The 7,598-nt window shown below is 43.6% G+C and overlaps 1 long non-coding RNA gene across 2 annotated transcripts; it reads left to right on the plus strand.

Moving 5' to 3' along the window:
- The first annotated feature begins 99 nt into the window (after positions 1–99).
- LOC131698545 (uncharacterized) lies at positions 100–5,880 on the plus strand. Of its 2 annotated transcripts, none has more exons than XR_009307629.1 (3): positions 100–1,126; positions 3,204–4,714; positions 5,473–5,880. It is a non-coding gene; the product is annotated as an uncharacterized LOC131698545 (long non-coding RNA). The 2 variants fall into 2 exon arrangements; XR_009307630.1 differs by having other exon boundaries at positions 3,204–4,534.
- Positions 5,881–7,598: the final 1,718 nt, after the last annotated feature.

Raw genomic sequence — 7,598 nt, forward strand, 5'->3', positions numbered from 1 at the left:
AAAAAGTCCAGCGCGTGGCTCGTCTTTGCCTCTCTTCATCCTCCGCGCCCCTCCCCATTGTCCCTCTCTGTTCCTCCCATCTCTCCAACCCCCCACTTTCCTTTCCTGGGGGGCTCCCATCTCTCTCTCTCTCTCTCCAACCAGCCTTCTTTCTCAGCACTTTATTTACTCACACACGTTCATCTCAGCCACTTCACTCATACCAAGCACAATCCACTAGCTCAAGCCACACAGCTCTTGCTATATAATATATAAAGAGTTCAATTGTTATTTATAACTCATATAATTAGTCCAAAGTCTATTTGTGGTTTGGTTTTATTACAGTATATTTCTATCTTAAAATGATAAAAAATATTATATTGTCACCAAAGTGGTCATTGAGGATTACATGGTTAATGTTTTATACAATTTAATTCTTTAAAATAAAAAAATATATATCACACATAACTTTTGATTTATTCCTCACAAATCAGTAATTTTACAATTCAGGATAATTGGGATATATGCTAATTACATCATTCCAATAGCTATTTATAATTCGTATAACTACGTAAAATTCAATTTAGGGTTATTACTCATTAATTTATATATTAAAATAAGTTCAAATATTATATTGTTACCAAAACGGCGTTTGTGGATAATACATGTTCAATGTTTTATACAATTTTAATTATTAAAAATATATATTTAATTTAAATATATGTACCTTTCCAGTTAAGTGTCACAAATTGAATTATGGGTAATATGAAAATATATGGGATATGGAGAAACCCATTGAATTATTCTGCCGTAAACACCGCAATTAACCACCAGGGGGAGATGTTCAGAAACTGCATGCAATCTTGTATTTGACCAAATGTAAACAATTATCATTTTGTCTACGAACATCCGATCCAGACGCATGATACGTCTTTGGAAAGCCACAAAACGGCTTTTTTATATAAAAAATAATAACCCCTGCATATTGAGCTACAGGACACAGCACGAGCAGTGAAACCAGGGTCCCCACAGACTTCTATCAGGCGCGTTCACGGTCATAACAAAGCCTACGTCAGCATGCGCGCTTCACAGAATGTCCGCCCCCATGCTTGCCTGGAGTTTCACATCGCAATAGGATTCTCCTCAGGTAAAACAAAACCGTATTGTTATTTATACCTGTTTAAGGGGCTTGTGTTTTGGCTGTACGGCTTCATCTCATCCTTTTTGTTTGTCATAATCGAAAGCGCGCCAGCCTCCGTTTTCTGTGTTTGTTTTAACCCTTTGCAGTCCATTTATTAAGTGCGCAACAGGCACGTCAGGTTTTCACACGCGCAGTTCATTTTAGACGCGCTGTTTAAAAGTATTTTTTTTCACAGTCAAACGGGTTTAAATGGCCCTGCATATCAACAAAGCACTCACTAGGAATCTCCAGCCCCGCCCCACCCTTTCGTTTGCTATAGCGTTTACCTATGTAAGAAATAAATAATAATAATAATCATAATAATAATCATAATAATAATAATAATAATAGTAATAATAATAGTCGTACATACCGATCGATCATCTCTGGATCACTCGTTTTATCACCAAACTCCTCAATAATGCGATCCAAGTCATTATTTTATTACTATAACATCTGAAAAAAGCTCTGCAAATGTCCATGATGGTCTCTGTGCGCTGACGCACTCAGCCAGCTTGTTTACTATGAACGCCCCGTTATCTGATACCTGATACCATATTCATGAGATACGCCTTTTTTTTTTTTCTCGACTTGTTTCGGCTCCTGTCGCTCGCACTCCGCAATTGAATGGTTGTCTCGGCTTTTTCCGGAGAAAAAACGACTAAACACGCGTTTATTGCGTTGCTATAATGATGTCGGACCCAGTCCGACAAAGGACCTGTGAGGAATAATTGCAATGTCGGACCCAGTCCGACAATGAACCGCAAATGAATGTTGCTGTGTTGTTTTTTGCTATGGATGATTTATCTGATTGCCCCCGCTAATGCTTTATTGTGCTCACACGAGGTTGTTGCCTCTTCATGGTTTTAATATCACCGGGTGTGTGTTAATTTATTTTTATTGTTGGGAGTTCGCTGCACACGAGTTCTGAAGGAGTGACGTCGCTGTTTATTATATTGTTGTTCTTGTTTCCCTGCAGCATTGATTGTTGGCCAATCTGTATCTATCATTTTGGGATCCATGGTGGTTGATTACATTAGTCACTTAAACTGTAATTTCTGATTAGAATTCACGGTGTTGTTTATGAATTTGTGTGGAGTTTATTGTTTTAATTAATATAGTTTTCACGTCACCCACGATTTCAGACTACAGGGGGTGCGTTCACGAGAGGCAGACTTTGCTAAGTCTGCGCAGATTCTGCAAAGATTCGGAAAATTCCTTGGCTACTTGCTCCGATTCTGTGCGGATTCTGCGCAGAATGACGGAAGTCTGCGTGTCGTGAGCGCACCCGAACTCTCTCCACACGCAACACACAGCGTTCTTACGCCTGCCGTCACTCCTGCACACGTGAGGGGAATACTGAACCTGGAAACAAATTCAAATCCATGCGTTTCCAGCAGATGTGTCCGTCCTCGCCTCTTGCTTTGCTCGACTACCTCTAAGAGAAATGTGTTGGGCTTGTCTCTTCACCTCAGTGTTGCTATTGTGTTTAAATTGACACATTTTTTTCTGCACTTGTATTAAATGTCGCTTCATCTGTGAGACTGAGAAATAATTCTCAGACAATATTATGGCTGTAGACCAAGAGAAAATTCATAATACTGTTCTGTGACAATGTGAAGCACTTCCAGTGTATTTATTTATTTATTTATTTATTGCATTTATATAGTGATTTTTGTACAAGCGTTTCACAAAGCACTGTACAGTACAGAGCACAAAAAAAGAAAAAAACACAATACATTTCTATAGCATGCCACACATACAGACCATAATAATACAAAAGCAGCAGTTTTTATGAAAGTGTGTTTTTGCTCTTGACAATACTCGACCGTCCCCTCGCTAGATTGCTCTGATACTGTGTGTGTCTGTGTGTGTGTGTGTGTGTCTGTGTGTGTGTGTGTGTGTCTGTGTGTGTGTGTCTGTGTCTGTGTGTGTGTGTGTGTGTGTTCTTGTCTCTCGCCTGTCCGGTGAGGATGAAGATGTAGTTTCAGTGTTTAATGCTCATCCCCTCAGTGTGTGTCTGTATGTTCTTGTCTCTTGACAGGTCTGTGAGGATGAGAAGGTCTCCACAGTCTGGAGTCTGGTCTCTGACAGGCTCAACATACCTGTCAATCAACAGGGACTCCTCTACAAAGGCAAGGCGCTGGCAGGTAGGCTGAACAGCACAGCACAGCACAGCACAGCACAGCTCACCCCTCCTCTCACCCCTCGCCTCATCCCTCCTCTCACTCCTCGCCTCACCCCGGGTCAGTGTGGCACAGCCTGCCTGCTCTTCTGAACAAACACTTCAGCCCTGCCGACGCAGTGAGAGTCTGGAGCAGCAACACAAGGTAACCTGAACACAAACACACACACACACACAGACACACACAAACACACACACAGTGAGAGGCTGGAGCAGCTACACAAGGTAAATTGAACACAATAAACACGGCTACACACACAATCCTAGCTGCAGCAGATGTACAATGTTATACAGACACACACAGACACAGCTGTACAGTGACACAGAGACGCACACACAATCACAGCTGCAGCATACACACTCTGAAATGCAGGTGTAGAGCAGCGTGTAGTTGTGACTCTGTGTCTCTCTCCTCCCCCTCTCCTCTCCTCTCCTTACTTTGTTTAAAAGAATAGAAGCACACCCAGTGAGCAAGGCATTGAGCAGCCCCACATCCCGCTTCACAATACCGCTACATATTGACTGACTGTTCGCATTGTGTGTGTTTGGTAAGACAAACCACATTTTCTACTTCTACTTTCTACGATTGGGCAAGTCAGCGGTTGTTTGATAACAGAACATAAAACATCACAGAGTGGGTTGAACTGCATTGCTGGAAATCAAGGCCCTTTAAAATGTGTACCTTCCCAGCTCAGGTATTGCTGAGGTAAAGAGACACTTCCTACAGGAGGACAGGACGTTGTCAAGGAGGGGATGTCGTCACGTGTCCTGAGGGCTTTCTTAAAAACATTGTTTTATTATTTCTAAGCGTACGTTGTTATTGCCTTTTAGCTCTTGAGCATAATAATCTCAATCCCGTTTGAAATGACACTAAGTGCATTTGCATGGTGGCAGATGAGGGATGTCGCTTCACTCGAGGCTTGCGTACTGATGAAGATGTAGTTTCAGTGTTTAATGCTCATCCCCTCACTGTGTGTCTGTGTGTGTTCTTGTCTCTCGCCTGTCCTGTGAGGATGAAGATGTAGTTTCAGTGTTTAATGCTCATCCCCTCACTGTGTGTCTGTGTGTTCTTGTCTCTTGACAGGTCTGTGAGGATGAGAAGGTCTCCACAGTCTGGAGTCTGGTCTCTGACAGGCTCAACATACCTGTCAATCAACAGGGACTCCTCTACAAAGGCAAGGCGCTGGCAGGTAGGCTGAACAGCACAGCACAGCACAGCACAGCACAGCTCACCCCTCCTCTCACCCCTCGCCTCATCCCTCCTCTCACTCCTCGCCTCACCCCGGGTCAGTGTGGCACAGCCTGCCTGCTCTTCTAAACAAACACTTCAGCCCTGCCGACGCAGTGAGAGTCTGGAGCAGCAACACGAGGTAACCTGAACACAAACACACACAAACACACACACAGTGAGAGGCTGGAGCAGCTACACAAGGTAACCTGAACACAATAAACACACACACACACACACACAGTGAGAGTCTGCAGCAGCTACACAAGGTAACCTGAACACAATAAACACACACACTGCTATACACACACACACACACACACACACACACAGTGAGAGTCTGCAGCAGCTACACAAGGTAAATTGAACACAATAAACACACACACTGCTACACACACACACACACACAGAGTGAGAGTCTGGAGCAGCTACACAAGGTAACCTGAACACAATAAACACACACACTACTATATATACACACACACACACACACACACACACACTGCTACAATGCACACCAGATTTAAAAGTATGTTCTGTATTACAGTGCCACATGTCGTCTCTTTTGGCAAGTGATATTTTCAAAATAATATTGAGTGGCAATAAAGAGTGCTGACTGTATTTGAACCCGGAGTAACTGTTTGTTAAGGTAGTTAGTAACACTTGTGATTGTATTTAATGATTCTTTATATCCGTGATTGTCTTGATTTCAATGCAGTTAATTAACGCAGAAGTTGTTCTTCCCTGCAACTATTGTAAGGATTAATGCTGCCTCTTTCAACTTGGGGTGCATGCTATGTATTTTTTGGGGGACACTTGTGGGACAGGTAAAGTTGTATATAATGTCCAACTAGGCTGAAAGCATTTATAGATTGCTTAATTTTTTTTTTTATATTTTAGGTGATGAAGTGACACTTTGAATATGGGGCCTGATGAGAGAAGTATCCTTTTCATGTGGTTTTGGTTTTGCCGTTGTGAGCAGGTGTGGGAGACAGCACCGTGTCTGCATGTGAAATAACAAAGTCATCGCAGTGGAGGGACTCTCTGAAGGCTGCTGTTTGTGGATTTGTCTTGTAATGTGAGTGATCTACTGTACTGTGATGCCACTGGCTGTACGCATGCTGCACTGCAGGGGAGAGACCGCTGGCATTCACAGGGCATGCTTGTTCATTTAAAGCACGCTGCACTGCAGGGGAGAGACCGCTGGCATTCACAGGGCATGCTTGTTCATTTAAAGCACGCTGCACTGCAGGGGAGACACCGCTGGCATTCACAGGGCATGCTTGTTCATTTAAAGCACGCTGCACTGTAGGGGAGACACCGCTGGCATTCACAGGGCATGCTTGTTCATTTAAAACACGCTGCACTGCAGGGGAGACACCGCTGGCATTCACAGGGCATGCTTGTTCATTTAAAGCACGCTGCACTGCAGGGGAGACACCGCTGGCATTCACAGGGCATGCTTGTTCATTTAAAGCACGCTGCACTGTAGGGGAGACACCACTGGCATTCACAGGGCATGCTTGTTCATTTAAAGCATGCTGCTGTGGGATGTTTGCACAGTGATCTTGTATCTTATTTTCAGGTGAAGTTTTGAATGCATCAAGTTGGAAGACTTGGCTTAAGATAATGAACTCCACTTTTCATAATGTAAATAGTTTAGTTTGCATGATTTGATAATACAGGTGGATTTAATTAGACAACAAAACCACCCATTACTCCATAAACAATGACTTGAACATTCATTATCCTGTCTGACCATGTTTCAGGAGACCTCTAGTGGTCAAGATGCACCATGTGAGGGAATAATGCTATTTTTATTCTCAAACCTCCCTTGAATTACTTTACCACAACATCTGCACACACACACACACACACATATATATATATATATATATATATATATATGTGTGTGTGTGTATATATATATATATATATATATATATATATATATATATAATGTATGTATATATCAATACATGTATATATGTGTTCTTATCTAGTGTCGTGGTAGAACAGTTTTGGCCTTAGCAATAGTCAATGCTAGTAATTGGAAATGCTGAGTAATTGAAAGTATTTTATGTGTTTCACTGATCTGTCATGAGGGGTGTTTGTGCTGCACTGAGGGTCACTGATCTGTCATGAGGGGTGTTTGTGCTGCACTGTGGGTCACTGATCTGTCTTGAGGGGTGTTTGTGCTGCAGTGTGGGTCACTGATCTGTCATGAGGGGTGTTTGTGTTTCACTGTGGGTCACTGATCTGTCATGAGGGGTGTTTGTGTTTCACTGTGGGTCACTGATCTGTCATGAGGGGTGTTTGTGCTGCACTGCGGGTCACTGATCTGTCATGTGGGGTGTTTGTGCTGCACTGTGGGTCACTGATCTGTCATGTGGGGTGTTTGTGTTTCACTGATCTGTCATGAGGGGTGTTTGTGCTGCACTGTGGGTCACTGATCTGGCATGAGGGGTGTTTGTGCTGCACTGAGGGTCACTGATCTGTCATGAGGGGTGTTTGTGCTGCACTGTGGGTCACTGATCTGTCATGTGGGGTGTTTGTGCTGCACTGTGGGTCACTCATCTGTCATGTGGGGTGTTTGTGCTGCACTGATCTGTCATGAGGGGTGTTTGTGCTGCACTGAGGGTCACTGGTCTGTCATGAGGGGTGTTTGTGCTGCACTGTGGGTCACTGATCTGGCATGAGGGGTGTTTGTGCTGCACTGTGGGTCACTGATCTGGCATGAGGGGTGTTTGTGCTGCACTGTGGGTCACTGATCTGGCATGAGGGGTGTTTGTGCTGCATTGTGGGTCACTGATCTGTCATGAGGGGTGTTTGTGCTGCACTGTGTTTCACTGATCTGTCATGTGGGGTGTTTGTGCTGCACTGATCTGTCATGAGGGGTGTTTGTGCTGCACTGTGGGTCACTGATCTGTCATGTGGGGTGTTTGTGCTGCATTGTGGGTCACTGATCTGTCATGAGGGGTGTTTGTGCTGCACTGTGTTTCACTGATCTGTCATGTGGGGTGTTT

This window comes from Acipenser ruthenus, chromosome 18 (assembly GCF_902713425.1).
Source record: "Acipenser ruthenus chromosome 18, fAciRut3.2 maternal haplotype, whole genome shotgun sequence".
Taxonomy (NCBI): Eukaryota; Metazoa; Chordata; class Actinopteri; order Acipenseriformes; family Acipenseridae; genus Acipenser; species Acipenser ruthenus.